This window comes from Saccopteryx leptura, chromosome 1 (genome assembly GCF_036850995.1).
Source record: "Saccopteryx leptura isolate mSacLep1 chromosome 1, mSacLep1_pri_phased_curated, whole genome shotgun sequence".
NCBI lineage: Eukaryota > Metazoa > Chordata > Mammalia > Chiroptera > Emballonuridae > Saccopteryx > Saccopteryx leptura.
The window spans coordinates 268,384-287,806 of NC_089503.1; the positions used below are offsets into that span (position 1 = coordinate 268,384).

At 43.5% G+C, this 19,423-nt stretch overlaps 1 protein-coding gene across 6 annotated transcripts in view; it reads left to right on the forward strand.

Moving 5' to 3' along the window:
* LOC136391045 (histone-lysine N-methyltransferase PRDM9-like) overlaps nt 1-19,423 on the forward strand; it is a 117,900-nt gene that overhangs the window by 85,320 nt on the left and 13,157 nt on the right. For 3 of the 6 annotated variants that reach the window (XM_066362712.1, XM_066363001.1, XM_066362853.1), the window contains exons 1-2: nt 14,223-14,515; nt 14,640-14,735. The exons of the other annotated variants lie outside the window; for them this stretch is intronic. The gene's annotated coding sequence lies outside the window, so the exon portion shown is untranslated. Of the gene's footprint in view, nt 1-14,222; nt 14,516-14,639; nt 14,736-19,423 lie in introns of those variants that run through there. 6 annotated transcript variants of the gene reach the window in all.

Sequence of the window (19,423 nt, forward strand, 5' to 3'; positions counted from 1 at the left end):
AGACTGACACAAGAACTTGGACACCAGATGCCCCACAATACATCTTATGGGGAGAGCTGCATATCGGCCCCACACAGATGCCACACAGCTCCACACATTCAACCACAGATGCTGCAGACTGAATCCACATCTGTAATCGAGACCCCACAGCCAAACTCCAGACATGGAGCCAGACAACGGACCCAAGTTTCCACACAACAGATGCAGGATCTCAACCAGATTCTTACAATGTAAGGATCAGCTGGGACTCAATACAGAAAACTCATAATTCTCTGAGTCTAAGGCAGCTAGCTTCTCAGATGTATCTTCATGCCAGTGTAAATAAGGAAGCACTACATAATTCCACCAAACCCTGCAAAAATTAACCCAAACAGCTGACAGTGAACAAAAAGAACAGTAACCCCAGCTGGCAGATGTCCACATCTCAGCTGCAGCACTTTCCTGAAGTTAGTTTCTCATCCTTTATCTTCACATGCCCAGCTTATTGACAGGATGAGGGATAAAAAACAGACAAACACATTTTCTTTGTACCTTGTAAGTCCCAACACCTGTGGTAATAATCAAATCAACTTAATCAGATGAACAAGAGATACTCAACATATAATACATGCTCAAAGTGAACTCATATTCATACAAGACAATAAAGTAACAGGGGTCCTCTCACAAGAAGGCTCTGCCTTGTGAAAGTAAGGGGTCATACCCATAAGCTCTGGGTCCAGTCATTGTGGAAGGGGTCTCACCTGACACAGAGAGTCCTGTCACATTGGTTCTGTTCCCTGTGAGCATAGGAAACAGGCCCACCAGAGAGAAGGAGGGTCCTGTCACATCAGGTCTGGAACCTGTGAGTCTGAGGGGAGGTCCCTCCCTGAGGGAGTAAGGAGGACATCACATCATTTCTGATCCACATGAGTGCAAGGAAAGGTCTTTCCCTGAGAGCATAGGGCATCCTGTCACATCTGCTCTGCATCATTTGATGGTGTGGAAGGGTCACAACTGAGATAGTAGAGGGTCTGGATTTGGTCACATTGGCTCTGGACCCTGTGATGTAAGAAGGGGGTCTTACCACAGGAGTCATGGTACAGCAGGACTGGGTCTTCTGACTGTGGTGAGGGGACCCACCTAGGAGGGGGTCATGTGAGCTTTGGATTTTGCCTCCGTGGACAGGAGTCCCACCTGAGAGAGTGATGAGCTTTCTCCCATGCGCTTTAGTTCCTACCATTATGGAGACACAGACATCCAGAGCTGGGGGTGATGGGAGGCGCCTTGGACATTCACTGTGTCCCTGCAACATGACAATGGCAGATGCTCAGTAAACAGGCTCTGTTCCCACGGTGCACACTAGATGGCAGCAGAAAAGAGCATTCCTGGCGGCATGCACCAGAGTGTGCGTGAGGTTCAGCTCAGACAGCCAGACAGCGTGGAGAATCCAGTCACATCGGCTCTGCCTCCTCTGAGTGTGCCCAGGGGTCTAACCCTGAGGGAATATGGAGCCCTGACACATCAGATCTGACCCTGTGATTAGCGGCAGGGGTCCCACCTGAGACTAGGGGGTCCTGTCAACTGCAGCGACCAGTAAATGCTTACATAAATGGAACAACAAATCTCTCTCTCTCATCAATAATTTTTAAAAAAAAAAAAATAGCTGAAGGCCTGGCTACTGGAATTGGCAGCGACTGATGCTGCTGGACCCTGCTGTCTCTTCCTCACTGCGGGGGAAACGGGAGCCCAGACACATCACAGGGCAGCTCCACGATTGTGGTTTCCATTCCATTCCCCTTCCTCAGGCGCTCTCTCTCTCTCTCTCTCTCTCTCTCTCTCTCTCTTTCTTTCTTTCTCTCTCTCCCAGGCTCTCTGTTCTGAAAACCTCAGTCCTCTCTTATTGCACCTTACTCTATCATAGGCATGCACCCGCTCCTCCCTTACCCACCTCTTCGTAGCGCCCCTCACAGCAGCTCCGTCCTCCTTCCAAACACAGGCCACAGCCCCTTCCCTTCTCACCCCGGGTTTCTCCAACCCCAAAGTGATGCGGCTTCGCCCGCTTCCACCTCCGCCTACACTACACCCCTCACCTGGCCCAGCCTAGCCCTTCTCTCACCTCCCACCAGAGCTGCGCTCCTTCCCCCACTGTCTCACCCCTCCCCTCCCCCACCTGGCAGCGTCCTAGTCACTTGTTTCTCTGGAGGTTATTTGTCTGGACATCACCACCCTCTCCCATCAACGTCCCTCCTCTAGAACCTTGGCAGCCTGTGCCCTGTCCGGCCTGACACCCTGAACGACTTCTGCCACCACATCTGCCCATGCAGATTCATCTGCACTGGGCATCTCAGGTCCTGACACCGCGGGGAGGGAAAAGCAGAGGAGAGACAGGCAAAGGCTGGGAGAGGCTGTGATCTGAGAAGTGCTTCTGGACCTGAGCTGAGCAGCTGGGGCAGGGCTGCCTGGCAGTGGCCTGGCCAGACTCATGCTGGCCGAAGTGCACCCCTCACCCCAGAAACCCCACTACCTCTCACAGACTGAGACGAGAAGCCACGTGCAGTTCTCTCCTTGCCCTTGACCTCAGGGCGCCCTCTGCCCAGCACAGACCTGCTGGAGCCAGGAAGAAAGAAGTGGCTCCAGGTGTCTCCTCACCTGTTTCCGGAGGCTCCAGCTGCCCATGAGATGCTGGGCTGGAGTCTGGAGAAACAATTCTCCTCCAGGCCTCTCCTGGCCCCTTCCTACAGAAACCTCTCCTGCCCATCATTCTGGCTAAAGCAGGGGTGGAAATTCAGCCCCAGATGACCCCTTTCACCACACAAGCTACTGCAGCTGGGATGCGGAATTCTGCTCACGGTCTTTCCTGGCCAGTGAACTGAAGACTCACTGTGCTCTTCACACCCTGGCCTGAGCAAAGAGGGAGAATTCACTGGCCAGTCTCCCCTTCCTGTTTTCCCATGACCCCCTCAAAGAGGTGCATGCAGAGGAGATAAATATTCATCTCTGGGTCTCTCCTCATCCCTTAGCAGAAACATCTGCTCTGCCCTCACACACTGACCTCAAGCCTCCATGAAAAACTTGCCACAAGTTCAGCCACATTCTTCTCCAGACATTCCCTCTTCTCCTTTATGGTTGCTGGGAATTGGGATTGAAAGTCTGCCTCCAGGAATCCCTCACCCCTCACCCCAGGACACCAGATGTCAGACATGTGGATCCAGGGAACAAACCTCTCAGGGTCTTTCTCCTATCGCTTATAAAAGTTCTCCTTTCTGGAGCTTGGAACACGCATCTAGGCTCTGGACTTGGTTCTGCTGCCTGGAAGCCTGTGAGATTAGACCTCACCATGCTCAATAAACTGGGACGACAACAGTGTGCTTCTGAATCTGCTTTGCATCTATAGGAAGGGCTCACAAAAATTGGTCCCAAGGGAATAGCTCATCTAAATCGGGACATGAAGCATGTACCACATAAATAGCCTGGGTACCCTTTTTGGGTCCTCACAAGCTGCCTGTAGCTGTTCCCCACTCTCTCTTACCTCAATCCCTTCCACTTACCTAATATCCCCTGGACCACATTGCTCACTTCACATTTGGATTCTGATATATGAACAAAAATAGAGCCCTTGTCTACTAAGAGGGACCCTTCCCAAAGTGTACAAAACAGCTGGAAGAACAGCTATTCTGCTACGGACTGGATTTCCTCATCTTCCTCTATGTTCCACCCCATGCACTCACTAGGTCCACATGGAGGGGACTGGAGGACAATAACTACCTGCTCGTAGCAGGCTACACGAGGAAACAGAGCTCCCTCAGAGCCCTAAACATTTTCCTTGTTCCCTATCTCACCTGGCCATTGAGGAAGTTGATGGGGAGGTTTCATATACAACCAAACAGAAGAGATGGTCATTCCAAAGCTGACTCAGTCAACATGTCCTGACTATAAACCACAGAATGTGAACAAATATTTCCCCCATAACAGTACACTGAGACATGAAGAACAGCACAGAAAGCACTGTGACCCTATGTATTCATCAATGGATAACATTCTAGATTACTTTTCAATCCTCAGAGGTTAACTCACTGCATTAATGGGGTGTGGTTTCTACATTCCCAGGCCAATCATTCAGGTTCCAGAATGACCTTTGAACACTGTGTTTCTCACCCAGGTCAGATGGTGGCCCCAGGGACAACCACAATGTATGCAGACACTTCGGATTGTCATGAGCCTGGGCTGAGGGAGGGTCTTAACGGCAGGCAGTGAGTGCACAGAATGGAGGCCAATAAGCACCCGCAATACACAGGAAAATTCTGAAAAGCAAAGTAAAACACAGAAGCTTGCACAACTAGACAAGAGATGCATTCCAGTATGAAGATACAATCATTAAAACAGTGGGGTAACGACACATGAATAGACCAAGTGACAAAACAAAAAAACAATGCCCAGTAATACCTGCACATCCATATAAAAATTTTGTCTGAGATATCTTTTTAGTTGCATGAAAACAATATGCATTATATAATAAATACTTTGAGAAAAGTAAATACAAAAAAAGTTGGAGTCTTATAGCCTTGACCAAACTCCATTTCTTATAGATTTTTAATGACTACTCATTACTAATATAGGACATGGGGTCACCTAAAACATAAAGGTCAGAGATGGACTAAGGTCGGTTGAGGCCCTGGGCACAGAAGAAAATATTTGGCCCCTTGTCATTAGAAAAAAGTGTCAAGTTAGGGTTTTGCAAGGCCTTTCAGAAGTCAGGGCCCGGGGTGTATGCCTGGTGTGCCCACCATTAAATCTACCTTTGATAAAGGTACAAAGAGATTGAAAATGAAAGGATGGGTAAAGGCACACAGGTGGTACAAAAGTAGGTTTACGTTTTTTAGTATGTCAAATAGGTATTTGTGGGATTACTATTTATGAACTATTGTGTTGTTTCCATATGAACAAATGTAAACCTCCTTTCACACTTATCTGTATTACATGCAAAATTATATAATAGCTTACAGTACATTTAAGGGCAAGATGCATTAATAGAAATGAACAGCACTTCATATCAGAGATTTTAATTAACTAGCGAGTTCCAAATTGGTCTGTGTTCAATAACATAAATTCTAATAATACAGAACAGAGCTACAAGGAAAAATGAGCAAATGTATATTTGTAACAGATTTAACCCAACACCTCTCCCCTTCCTGATAGGCTCCACCTAAGCAGACAGTGGTGCAGTGGATATAGACTCACACTGGGAAGCAGAGGACCCAGCTTCGAATCCCGAGGTCACTGGCATGAGTGTGGGCTCACCAGCTTGAGTGTGCGGAGTCGTTGGATTGAGCATGGGATCACACAAGTGACCCCCATGGTAGGTGGCTTGAGCAAAAGGTCACTCTCTCTGCTGGAGTCCCCCTGCACCCTATTAAGGCACATATGAGAAAGCAATTAACAAAAAACTAAGGAGACTAAGGAGCCATAATGAAGAATTGAAGCTTCTCATCTCTGTCCCTCTCTGTTTCTCTTTCTTTCTTTGTCACACACACAGAAAAAAGGAACCAATAGATTACCACAAAAAAAAATCACTAAGGATACACAGAAACTTTACATGAATGACAAATTCGAACCAACATTTGTAGACAATCCTTTCACCAAACCTTTCCTGCGGACCTGAGCTGAGGTGTAATTCCCAAGATGCACACAAAGTGGCAGCAGAGAAGCACATGTAACAGAGACCATTAATGTATGTGCTATGAAGCAAGTTCTAACAAACTTTAGAGCAGTGGTCCCCAACCCCGGGGCTGCAAACCAGTACCAGGCCATGGGCCATTCGGTACTGGTCCGCAGAGAAAGAATAAATAACTTACATTATTTCTGTTTTATTTATATTTAAGTCTGAATGATGTTTTATTTTTTAAAAATGACCAGATTCCCTCTGTTACATCCATCTAAGACTCACTCTTGATGCTTGTCTCAGTCACATGATACATTTATCTGTCCCACCCTAAAGGCCAGTCCGTGAAAATATTTTCTGACATTAAACCGGTCCATGGCCCAAAAAAGGTTGGGGACCACTGCTTTAGAGGATTGAAATGATATAAAGTATGGCTCTGGCTTTCACTACAGTTAATGTTGAAACCAGTAACAAATGGTAACTAGAAATTCCTTATATTTACAAGTTATAAAAGTAACTTCTAGATAGCATTGGATTCAACATTGATAGATAATGCACAACACCCAATTGCCCTATTTTTCCGGGTGAACTGCACTGAGGTGTTATTCCCAAGATGCACATGAGCTGGCAGCAGAGAAGTGCGCTTGGAACACATTGACCAGAGACCATATTGTATGTTCTTTCAAGCATGTTTCAACAAACTTCAAACCTTTGAACTGATATAAAGCATGTTTCTTGTTGTCATTACACTTAATCTAGAAATCAGTAATAGAAACTAACTAAAAAACCCCTACTTTTTTAAGTTAAGAAATTCACTCCTAAATAACCACCCTCAAAATAACAATTCAAGTTACAAAATACTTTAAAATTAATGAAAATAAAAACTACATAAAAAAACCTATGGCATACTGATGAATACATTTTAGGGGAAAAAAAACAGAAAATACACAGCCTTTCCATCCATAATAAGAACCAGGATAGTAAATTAAATCCAGATAAAGTAAAAGAAGGAAATGTTCACAGAGATATCTGGAGGGTGTATACCATATTTCCCTATGTATAAGACTCATCCTCTTGCAAAATTGGGGTCTAAAATCTGGGTGTGTCTTATACAATGGTTGTAGTTATTTTACTTGCATTTTCTGCTTATTTGCATTTGTAATCTCTTTCTCAAATTTTGGCCCCCAAAATTAAGGTGCACCTTATACATGGAGGCATTTTATACATGGGAAAATATGGTACTTTACAACCTTACCACTTTTTTTCTCTTCAGGTGAGATTTTGAAAAAAATAATTCTTTCCTCTATACAACTTAAGCTGCAACAACAACAATAAAAAAATTCATCGTAGTTTTTCTCTATTTTTTCCTAAATTTTAATTATTAATGTTAGAGAGAGAAAGGGTAGGAGACAGACAGACAAATAGTCAGAAACATCAATCTGTTTCTGTATGTATCCTGACCCAGGATCAAACCTATGACATTAGTGTATGGGTGTGATGCCCTTACCTACTAAGCTCTCTGGTGAGAGCAAGCTATTATATTTTGGGGGGAAAAAAGTACTAGAAAAAACCTGAGGTAATTAAAAAATTAAATAATAACCTCTCTGCTGTGGTAACAACACCAGAAGTCTTTTCTTTGCTCTTGACAGTTAGGGGCATAAACACTATTTCTAATTGTTTAGCACAAAGTGACCCTGTTTCTAACATGCACTTTTTCTTGTGCTGTGGCAGCAGTCCAGACTGAGAGACCACCTGAGCTCTGGGCACCCATAATTTATCTGAGCCTGGTTCACCACTTATAAGAACGGTTCTTTTGGTCACAGAACACCTCCCAGGGTCTTTGTTTTGTCACTTGTAAATTTTCTCAGTTTTATACCTGAGAACACGCATTGCTGAAGGATTGAGACTTAGGCCTCAGCTCTACTTTCTGAGAAGCTGAGATACTGGACCTCACCACAATCAATCAAAACTGGGACCAAATGCATTGCACTGCCAAATCCAGTGCTTATGTTTATAAAGACAGAAAGTGAGTCTGTCTCATTCATTATAGGCAACCAGTGTCGAGCACAGTGCCTGGCACATAATAGAAGTACAATAAGTGTTTATTGGATAAGTGAATAAACACTCATTTGTTTACGTACACAGATATACACAAATGACAGACACACATGGACACAGAGAGATATGCTCATGTGCAATGCACATCTATGCACACAGATGTACACACACCCAATCTACCTGGGTACATATAGAGAAATATGTAATAGGTACACAGAGAATATGGGAAGAAAATGTCATAATATTAACAGTAACTATCTCTGTATGGAAAATTTGTTGTTTTGTTTTTCTTATAATTTTTCTAGCATTTCTGCAATAAGAATACATTTTATAATAAAAAAGTTGTTAAAATTCAATATACTTGTCAAATCAAACCATGAGACTCTGCAGGAGGTGAAGGAACATATTATTATTTACAATAAATTAAGGAGATTTAAATTAAAAAGTTAAAAAAGCAGAAGTAAAAATAGTAGAATGGGAAGTCATTGAGTGCAAGAACATGAGTTCCTAGCACAGTGCCTGGTATATGATGGGCACTTTCAAAGGCTTTATGAAAGCATGGCAGGAAGGAAAGAAAAAAAAACAAGATGAAAAAGGGGTGATAGAAAAATCCAGGGAGGGAAAGAAGAAGAGAGGAAGAAAAAAAGAGAAAAAGAAACCATAGCTAGAGAGAAAAAAATGGGGGAGGAAAACAAGAGATTCATCACAATTATACACATTCACATTCTTTGAGATCCCAAGTTTATGATAAAAGTTCTCTGCATTTACCAAGCATTCAGAAAATATTTTTAGAGCATTAAAGAATACATGGAACTTACTGGCTCCACAATGTTGAATTTCTTGGACTCTTGAACTTTCTGGACTTCATAAACATAATAAATGGAGGACTCAAAAAAAATGTGCCTCTCTATTCACCTGCAGGTCTACCTGTAGAACGGTAGCAAATGTCACAAATTTGCACTGTCATTCATGCAAGTCAGTGCTTATGGAATAAACAGAATGCTGGAGCTAGAGGAGAGTTTAGGCACCATGGAGTGATCTGATCCCTTTATTTTACAAATAGGAAACACAAAGCCAAGAGATAAAAAGCTACTAACGCAAGACTTCTGGTTTCTGGTCCTACAATTAAGAAGCTTGGCAGTTATCATGCCCATCCTCACAGAAGAAAAACACTAAACAAGGTGAAAATAAACTACTCCTACTGGATCCAACAACTAATTGAAGTCAGAGAGAAAACCAATGTCTCGAAAATTGTATAGACATTTGAATATGAGGAATAAGAGTGTATCAGAGCAGAAGCCTGTTGCTGCAGCCAATATCAGACTTTAAGAACTCTCCGGTGGGTCCAAGATAATGTCATATGTGAACGCTGGGCTTGCACCCTCCCCAAAACACATCCAATGTACCCCTTTGCTTAGAACAATTCCTCAAGAAAGACAACTGAGAAATAATTAGACAACTTCTGCACAACAAGCTAGAGAGAAAAAGAGAGAGACAGAGAGAAAGTGCATAGAGAAGGCTAACCATGAGAGCTCTACAGGAGGTGAAGAAACAGCTCAGGACCAAAGAGACCAGTGAGTGCCACAGTTTACATCTCCTGGGCATATGGATAGAAGACCGGAGCTACATCCAGGTTTTATGGCCACCCGCAGGGCACTGCAGCACATCCCCAGCCACCCCTCCTGGAGCTAAACACAACAGAATCATGATGGCAGCATAGCTTGTATAAAGAGAGCTCCTCTTCCCAGATATCGACCCAGCAGGTAGGTATGGCAGGGCGACACTTCACCCACTGAGCTGCCTGTGCATGTGGGGCTCCCCATCTAGAGAGAGTGCAGAGCTAGCAAAACTGGTACCAGCTGCAGGACTATTTGACCCAGAAAAAGTGCAGAGATAGTGGGTCACTACTGGCATTACCCTCTTGGAAAATGTGGAGCCAGAAAATAGGCTATGGTCTGCACACAGGACTGCCTGATCAGAGAAAGTGCAGAGATTGGGGGGCGGTGCTGCTTGCACTGGTCGGGCTGCTCTACTCAAGAAAGCAAAAAGCTAGCAAAACCTTGTAGCCCAGTATGGAGTGAGGGGGGCAATGCTGTGCATGTGCACAGGGCTGCCAAGCCCCGAGAAGGTGAAGAATGAACAAATTAAGGCTGTGTGTGCACCCAGGCTACCCCACCAGGACAAAGGGTGGATCTAATGGGGAGTGAGATACAAGAAAGCAATCAGGTAACCCAGCGCAGACCATGCTCTGACCACAGATAACACTGGGGAACAAAATTTCTGTTGCATCCACAAAAATACTTGTTCTTACCTAATTCAAGTGTGCTGATCTCAAATCTCACATTAGTTTTTCTCTGTAAGCTAAAGTTTCTTTGCAATTCAAGATTTTAGGTTTTTATCTTATTGTAAAATTTTCAACACTTAGTTTAACGTATTGAAGTAGAATGTCTTCTTGAGCATCATCTTTGTGAAAATATAATAATTTATATAATGCAGTAAATACACCAATACACTAAAAAATATAATTGCATCAGAATTTGTCTACAATTTCCAAATAGAATATATTAAAACACTTATTTTAATGATAAAATTTGTGCAAAACTTATTTAAATTCTATTCAGGCAAAAATTTGCGTTTGTAGCTCTTGCGTTTCTGTACTTGTTGAGGACAATTTTATTTGGTGCTCCAGCAGTAGTCTGCTCATCACTAACAACTCCAAGATTTTTAGGAAACTTACCAAGGTGACTGTTCAGAAAGTGAATCTTCATGCTCATGTTCATCCAATGTCATGGAAAGCCAACAGCATCCTTTGAAAAAGAAGTTCATAGTTTTCTGCTTTTTTGTTGCCAAGGAAGTGCTTTGTAACTGCCACAAAAGACTGCCATGCTGCTTTCTCCTCCTTATTCATCTTCCTGGCAAATTCTTCATCATGTATGAGGGTTCAAACTTAAGGTCCATTGAATATTCCTGCTTTTATCTTCTTAAAAGACAAGGCAGAAAAAGCAGAAATAATATGTTGAAAGCATTCACTTTCTCTATTCAAAGCCTGAACAAACTGCTTCATTAAGCCAAGCTTGATGTGAAGTGGGGTATAAATGATCCTGTCTCGATTAACTACAGGTTCATTCACAATATTTTGTATCACTACTTCTAGAGCTTCATGTTTTGGACACTCCTTCTGTGTCCAGTGTTTCTCCTAAGCTCAGCTGTCCCACAAACACAGAAAGCAAGGATACTTTGTGAAACCTCTCTGTTGTCCTAGCAGGAAATTTACCATTTTAAGATCCACACACTAGCGTGCGGAGGACCCGGGTTCGATTCCCGGCCAGGGCACACAGGAGAAGCGCCCATTTGCTTCTCCACCCCTCCGCCGCGCTTTCCTCTCTGTCTCTCTCTTTCCCTCCCGCAGCCAAGGCTCCATTGGAGCAAAGATGGCCCGGGCGCTGGGGATGGCTCTGTGGCCTCTGCCTCAGGTGCTGGAGTGGCTCTGGTCGCAACATGGCGACCCCCAGGATGGGCAGAGCATCGCCCCCTGGTGGGCAGAGCGTCGCCCCTGGTGGGCGTGCCGGGTGGATCCCGGTCGGCGCATGCGGGAGTCTGTCTGACTGTCTCTCCCCGTTTCCAGCTTCAGAAAAATTAAAAAAAAAAAAAAAAAAAAAAAAAAAGATCCACACAAATGATCCAGTTATGCTCCTTATACTTTAGAAAGTCGAGGACAATTTTTATGTCATTATAATGTTCTCGCAGATGAGTTGAATAACCAATTGGAACCTCTACATAAACATTACCGTTGTGTAGGAGAACACATTTCAGACTCCATTTAGAGCTGTCAAGAAATAGCCACCATTCTGTTGGACTATAAGTGATAACGCCTAGCTGGCTGAGAGGACTACTAATATCATGACAGTAAACAAAGTGTTTGTCTTTGGAGAAAAGTCCACAAAAATTTGTTCACACTTCCTGAAATAGGATACTTTAACTGACCAGTGAAGTATATTCTTTTCTTGAAGCCTGGAGGCTAATAACTCAGCTGCTTTCTTTGATAGGCCCAAATCTCTTACTAAGTCATTCAATTCAGTTTGGCTAAACTGCTGAGGGGTTAATGACTGCTTGGCATCAGAAGAAGACCCTTCAGATTCTACAACCATTTCCTCATGCATCTTATCAAAATACACTTGATCACCATGTTCACTTTCTTTATCCTTAGAAGAAATAAAACCATCAAAAACTGGAACCAGGAGTGTCTCAGAGTATGGGATAGGTCGTATTGCTGAAGGAATATTAGGATATGCGATCAAATGCCATTTTTTCTTGCCGATGCCCTTTGTATGTATCAGACAGAAATAACAGTCACTGCTGTGGTCCTTAGGTTCATGCCAAACCAGGGGAACACCAAAAGGCATTCTTTTGCATTTTCCTTTTGTCCAGTCACAAAGCATTTCCTCACAATTATGACACACAATATGAGGAGCCAATTCTTGTCTTGATTACCAAGGGGAACTTGAAAATAGGCAATATATGCATGTCACAAATGAGGAAGTATTGCGCCTTTGACGTTGAAGTGTGTAACAGTCACATATATAACAGAAGCTGTCAGGACTTTTCTTCCATTTACGCCTACTCAAGAAGCCATGATTCAATCCTAAAACAAAATAAGAGGGTGTTTTTATCAGATAATAATTGTTTACATTTAAAAACAACTACAATTATGTAAAAGTGATGTTTGTAAAATATTAATTGCCTTGTGGTTATGTTCAATCCAAGAGTCATTGCCCTTTACCTCCAACTTAAAAACCAATGCATGCCATTAACTGTAACAAAAAGAAATTAAAATTGCACGAAAACTAGAGCATACACCATAAAAAACCGGATTTTAGATTTAAAATCAGTGATGCAGAAATAGATAGAAGTTCTAAAACATTATGCAACAGAAAATAAAAATTGTCCCCCAGTGATAAAAAAAAAAAAAGGACACACAAAGTACACACCACGCAGCCCCTTTTACACCAGGCAGCCCTGCCCAGATTAAAAGGGCAAGGAGGCTCACACACCCCAGGTGGCCCATTCAAAATCCACTCCTTCAGGCCAGGCCACACAACAGGAACTGCATACAACTGAAACTATTCAACACACAATGTAACAAAGACAACTTTTTCAAGACTCAGCGAGATGGCTATTCCATTCAACTAAAAGGAACAAAAACAGACAAACAAAATGGGGGACAGAAGAATATACCCCAAATGAAGGAACAAGAAAAAAACTCTGGCCCTGGCCGGTTGGCTCAGCGGTAGAGCCTCGGCCTGGCGTGCGGAGACCCGGGTTCGATTCCCAGCCAGGGCACATAGGAGAAGCGCCCATTTGCTTCTCCACTCCTCCCCCTCTCCTTCCTCTCTGTCTCTCTCTTCCCCTCCCGCAGCCAAGGCTCCATTGGAGCAAAGATGGCCCGGGCGCTGGGGATGGCTCCTTGGCCTCTGCCCCAGGCGCTAGAGTGGCTCTGGTCTCCGCAGAGCGACGCCTGGGTGGGGCAGAGCATCGCCCCCTGGTGGGCAGAGCGTCGCCCCTGGTGGGCATGTTGGGTGGATCCCGGTCGAGCGCATGCGGAAGTCTGTCTGACTGTCTCTCCCCGTTTCCAGCTTCAGAAAAATACAACAAAAAAAAAAAAAGAGAAAAAAAAAAACTCAGGAGAAATATCGTTTTGAAATGGAGATGGGTAATTGGACAGATAAAGAATTCAAAGCAGTCATAACGATGTTCGATAAACTTGAGAGAATAGAGGAACTTAAGAGAGCGCTTGAACAACAAGGAAATGTAATAAGCTCATCTGGCTTGAGCGCAGGCTCACCAGCTTGAACGCTGGGACTCAGCCTTGAGTGCGGGGTCATAGACACGACCCAATGGTCGCCAGTTGAGCCCAAAGGTCGCTGGCTTAAAGCCCAAGTCGCTGACTTGAGCAAGGGGATCACTAGCTTGGCTGGAGTCCCAGGCCTGGCCCTTTCGTGCATCCCTGGGGCTGGCCCCACATGTCCCCTCTCAGGAAACCCCATCACGAGAGTGCGCGCGAATGCGCGCCTGTGGGCCAAGGAGTCAGCTTCAGCGCTGTCTCCTGCGCAGGCGCGTCGGGGTTGGGCGTGCTGGGTGGCCGGAGCGTGGACGCGGATAGGAGCCCGCAGGGCGGAGCTAAGAGAGCGGCGGAGAGGGCGTGGGCTGCGCCGCAGGTGAGCAGCAGGCGGCGGGCGGGGGGGGCAAACCCGGACCCAGCCGGGGGAGGGCCGGTTCCCGCCGGCCAATGCGGAGCCACGTCGCCGCGTCGCCCCGCCCCCAGGCCCCTGACGCCGTGAGAACTTCCGCATCTACTTCCCCCGGGAGGGGTGGCCGCCATGGGCGACTGCGAGAAGGCGCGCAGCTGAGCAGCAGGCGGCGGGCGGGCGGGGGGGAAACCCGGACCCAGCCGGGGGAGGGCCGGTTCCCGCTGGCCAATGCGGAGTCACGTCGCCGCGTCGCCCCGCCCCCAGACCCCTGACGCCGTGAGAACTTCCGCATCTACTTCCCCCGGGAGGGGTGGCCGCCTTGGGCGACTGCGAGAAGGCGCGCAGCTGAGCAGCAGGCGGCGGGCGGGGGGGAAACCCGGACCCAGCCGGGGGAGGGCCGGTTCCCGCCGGCCAATGCGGAGCCACGTCGCCGCGTCGCCCCGCCCCCAGGCCCCTGACGCCGTGAGAACTTCCGCCCTCCTTCTCCCGGGAGGGGTGGCCGCCACGGGCGACTGGGAGAAGGTGTGCAGCTGAAAGTTGAAGGGGGACCAGGACTTGCTGCTGCGCACAGGTAAGGGGCGCAAAACCGGGCGGGAGCCGGGCGGGGACCGCGGGATGTCACAGGTGCTGACGGAGTGTCGGAGCTGCTCCTTCAAGCGCTTCGCTTTCCGGACCACGATTTTGTTTCTTCGCAGGCCTCAGAGCCGCTCGGCCCGCTGGCCGGCAGGCCACCAGACCCCCGGCAGAGGACACTGAGGACTCGCATGAAAAACGGACTCGGAGGCAGCGAGGTGAGGGGCCGCAGGCACACTTCCCTTTTGAAACCGACCTGGCATCAGCCCCCCTCCATCTCAGCAGCTAAGGAGGGACAGAGCTTGCATTTAGCAAATGAGCAAGATGCAAACAGTGCATTGTGCAGTAAGAGGCAATTCGCTACACTGCTTCCATGTGTAAATAATTACACATATTTATAGATGTGTTCGTGAACAGGAATGTATAAAAGTATAAAAGCATGTAAGAAATAACTCATTCAGAGCACTTGTCATCACAAGAGGAGGAGAGGAGGAGGAAGGTCTGGCCGGTGAGCGGTGCTCCAGGACAGGGCTACCTGGACAGTGTCCACCACATTGCAGACAGGAAGGGATTAATCATGGTGATTAAGTCAGCTGGGGTTGTGGACCAGGGTAGGGACCATTGTATCAGGCCCTGTGTCACCCATTTCTTCCGTGTGTCTGGTTTCCTGAGGGTGTGGTCAGTAAGGTCCTTCCTCTTTCATGGGTCTAGCACTGAAACACCGCTGAAGTCCAGATGTGATCTCTAACTTGACCCAAATGGTTCTGTGGTCCACAGACCTGAGGCTCTGTTCCCAAGTCTGTTTGGTGCTGATCAGACTCTGATGATTAAGGAAGGGCAAGGATGGTTAAATGTGTAAAGGTGAAGGGATAATGTTGTTGTGAGTCGGGGGCGTAGAGAGAGAGATCAGCAGACGGAATCATCAAGGACTAGCAAAGGACCACCGCTTGCTCAGGCAAATGGCCCCAAGTTCGCGCTGTGTCCTAATTTTATTCACAAGACTTCAAAAAGCTTGTTTACTGAGAAATTGGCGTAACATCAAGTGTAACTTTTACTTGAAGATACGTGGAGTGCACCTGCAAGATAGCTTAGTAACAACATACTATCAGAAGGCATTAATTGCTATTGTTTCTATGGATCCCATAACATTCCTCTCCTTAAGGGATCACCTTGGAAAGTACAGAAATCTTATGAGAATGTTTTACTGAGAAAAGCCCAGCAACTGCCTTCAGTCACATAGACCTGTTTCAGTGACCCGCCTTCAAGTCACAAAACAACTTTCTTGGCAAAACATTCCTTTCTTGTTGGCTGTGTTCCCATCCAAGGCCATGCAATGGGTTATTTCATTACATTTCCCCCCTTTTGTTTATGCTGAATGTTATGAAGCACCACAGAAAACACAGCCTTCTGTCGTTCATCCCTTATTTCTCTTGCTTTGATTCGTTGACAGACTACATATAAAAGAAAACATAGAATTAATATTATTATAAAAAGTCCTACAGTGGATCCCCAAAATTCTTTAATATATTCAATAGGATTTAACTGCGATAAATTATCCATTAATCCCTTCAGTATAGGTTGACATGTTAGAATTTCTAATTTTCTTTGAAAAGCTTCATGAATATGTGTTTGTAATTTAATGATTTTTTTTAGTTACATTATAATGATTTAACAAATGCTTTTTAACATTTTCCTAATGGAAATAAGTACTATTTTAAGAAATAGGGGTAACACAAAAAGTAGTTACATTTTAATCACATCTTAGCTTAATTTGTCTTTGCAGGCTAACAATTTGATCTCAACACAATCATAGTCTGTTCTAAATCATTCATTTTAGTTTAATGTTACTATTTATACGTTATTGAGAAGTCCACAGTTCAGAATCTTCATGCCACTTTTGTACAAAGTCCGCAGTCCGTATACTTTGATGTAATGTAACTCCAGATACAGCAGCCACGGTGGTTACAGCTATTAGTTCTATAATGATGGCCATGATCAGTCCAACCAGTCTCTTGGTTCGTTTCAAGGACTTAATAAGATGTTGTAACAGCATCATGAAAGGGGAACTCTGCCACATTCGATGCATCTGTACTGGAATCCAGACTCTTGTTCGGGTTCTTAAAATGTAAAGACTTTGACTATTTTATTAAAAAGAATAGAAGAGTTAATACATGTACAAAAAGCACACTTATTGCAAGTTATTGAATAATTTTCAGCTGTCTATTTGGTTTCACCTATAACAAATATATAAAGCAATTTAACACGAGCAGATATGAAATGTGTTTCATATTTTTTAAAGATTAACATAATATGATTAGAAGGATAATTTCTCCAGATTTTTCCTTTCTACACTGACATATGTTTAAGTGCCATGGCTACTTTCCACAAATGATATTGTATAGGACCAAATTTTATATGAGGAGCTTGAGGTGACATCCCTCCGCTATGCTATATGATAGTATTACTTTGATCACCAGCTATAATTAAACCATTGTTCTTATGCCACCTTAAATTAGCAACCTGCTCTTTAACTTGGGCAGAGCTATGAGGGTTTTAATTTATGACATTTTATGTACAGATGTATTACTTTTAAATCTATATTCTTGTAACAAATATTTGTTTTTTCCATCTCCTTTACTGTTATCTTTGACAATAGAGAGCCAAGCTTGAGCTTTTTTTTATGTTTAAACAATGTGGCTCATGCCCTATACATATAGGTAATTCCTTAATTCCTGTTGTATGATTTCTAATTTTATGCCTTCTTTCGAAGGTGCTAAGGGACTTCTATCATTAAAAGGTCCTGGAAGCCAATTAGAGTTATTAACAAAAATAGGAAAGGCACTATTTTCCTAATGAATAGCTCTACTTAATGGATGATTAGGAACATATGCCTAATAACTAACATTTTCAGCTCTACTTACCGGAATTGTTACCAAGGCAATCATTGCTAAAAAGAGGTTAGTAGCATTTTTTTTTCTAGTAGCTTGTAGCCTATTTTTACCATTAAAGATCAGCTTTTTAAGTTAACCCCAACTTGGTATTTTAGCCTGTTCAATACCAAGCAGCAGCACCTTTAAGATTCTTCTTTTGAAATTCATTTCTTCCATCTCAGCAATGGGTGGATATGGAAAGAATCTATTGTCCTTATTCATGTTGTTAGTTTAATTCTGCGAGCAGGACACCAAAGGACTTCACCGGATTCTGCAATGACATAAGCAAACCCTCTTCCCCAATGTTGCACTACACTAGGTACCTATTGATTCAACGCACTTTTATAATGTATAGGTTGATTAATCTTAGAACTGTTACTTTTCATCTAATATCTGCAGCAGTCAAATTATCTTCTCCTGTATTTAAGAAATTTAAAGTAAATAAAGCTTTGTGTAACATAATTCTAGGGAATAATCTCCTTCTCCCCCCTTTTGTTTAAGTAACATTTTTTAGAGTGCAATTACTGCATTCAATAATTGCTTGTTCTTGTGGATTATATGGAATTTTAGTAGTATGTTTAATATTCTAAAATGCTAAGAATTGTTGAAATTGAGTAGATGTATAGGCAGGACTATTGTCAGTTTTAATTGCTTTCGGAATACCTATAACATTAAAAACTTCAATAAGATGTTGAATGACACAATTAGCCTTTTCTCTAGGCAAAGGTGTGGCCTATTGAAAGGAAGAATAAATATTAATAAAACCGTACATAAGATAGTTTTTTTTAAAGAAGAAATATGAGTAATATTTATTTGTTATAGGTTATTACTGTGTTGTCCTCTAGGATTCATTTTTCTTGATAATAAAGGAGTATTTATAATACTATACTGAGGACAATTTTTAACTATTTCAAGCTTTTTGCCAGGTTATTTTAAATTTTTGCATAAAATATTTTTTATTTGTATGAGTCTTTGTATAAAACTTAGTATCTATTTTTATTGATCTAATGAGTAATTGATCAACTTCATTATCTGTAGTAGACATAGGTCCTGGTAAAGCTGTATAAGAACAAATATGAGTTATATAGATAGGCAAATTTCATTCCTACAATAAAAAGTTGTAACTCTTGAAACAATTTGTGTAATTTAGAACTATTATTTGAAATATAAACAGTTTCTATAAGTTTAATTGTATGTTTTACATATTGTGAATTAGTAACAATGTTAATAGGACAGGATCTTTGAATTTTGTTTTTAACTACAATCAAACTACACTGATTTAAGGTTTCAGAAGCATTTTTAAGGATGACTGAAAGTTCAGCATTATTTTTATAAGCTATTAATATGTCATTTATATAATGGATTATTAAAGATTGAGGATATTTTTAACAAATTTTTTAAAGGTTGATTTACATAATGTTGATATAGTGTCTGACTATTCAACATTGCTTATTTAAGTGATATAAACTTAGTAAGAATAGTTAGTTATGCTTATTGTTATAGACACAACAGCTAGCATTGCTAGAAACAGAGTCAATGATGTTTTTTGAAGTCTTAGTCTTAATTAAAAATTTTTTGCCTCCTAGGTAAGTTTATTTAATTGTCAAATTTTCCTTTTTTTTTATTTCCTTTTTTTTTTTTTTTTTTTCATTTTTCTGAAGCTGGAAACAGGGAGAGACAGTCAGACAGACTCCCGCATGCGCCCAACCGGGATCCACCCGGCACGCCCACCAGGGGCGACGCTCTGCCCTCCAGGGGGCGATGCTCTGCCCATCCTGGGCGTCGCCATGTTGCGACCAGAGCCACTCTAGCGCCTGGGGCAGAGGCCACAGAGCCATCCCCAGCACCCGGGCCATCTTTGCTCCAATGGAGCCTTGGCTGCGGGAGGGGAAGAGAGAGACAGAGAGGGAAAGCGCGGCGGAGGGGTGGAGAAGCAAATGGGCGCTTCTCCTGTGTGCCCTGGCCGGGAATCGAAC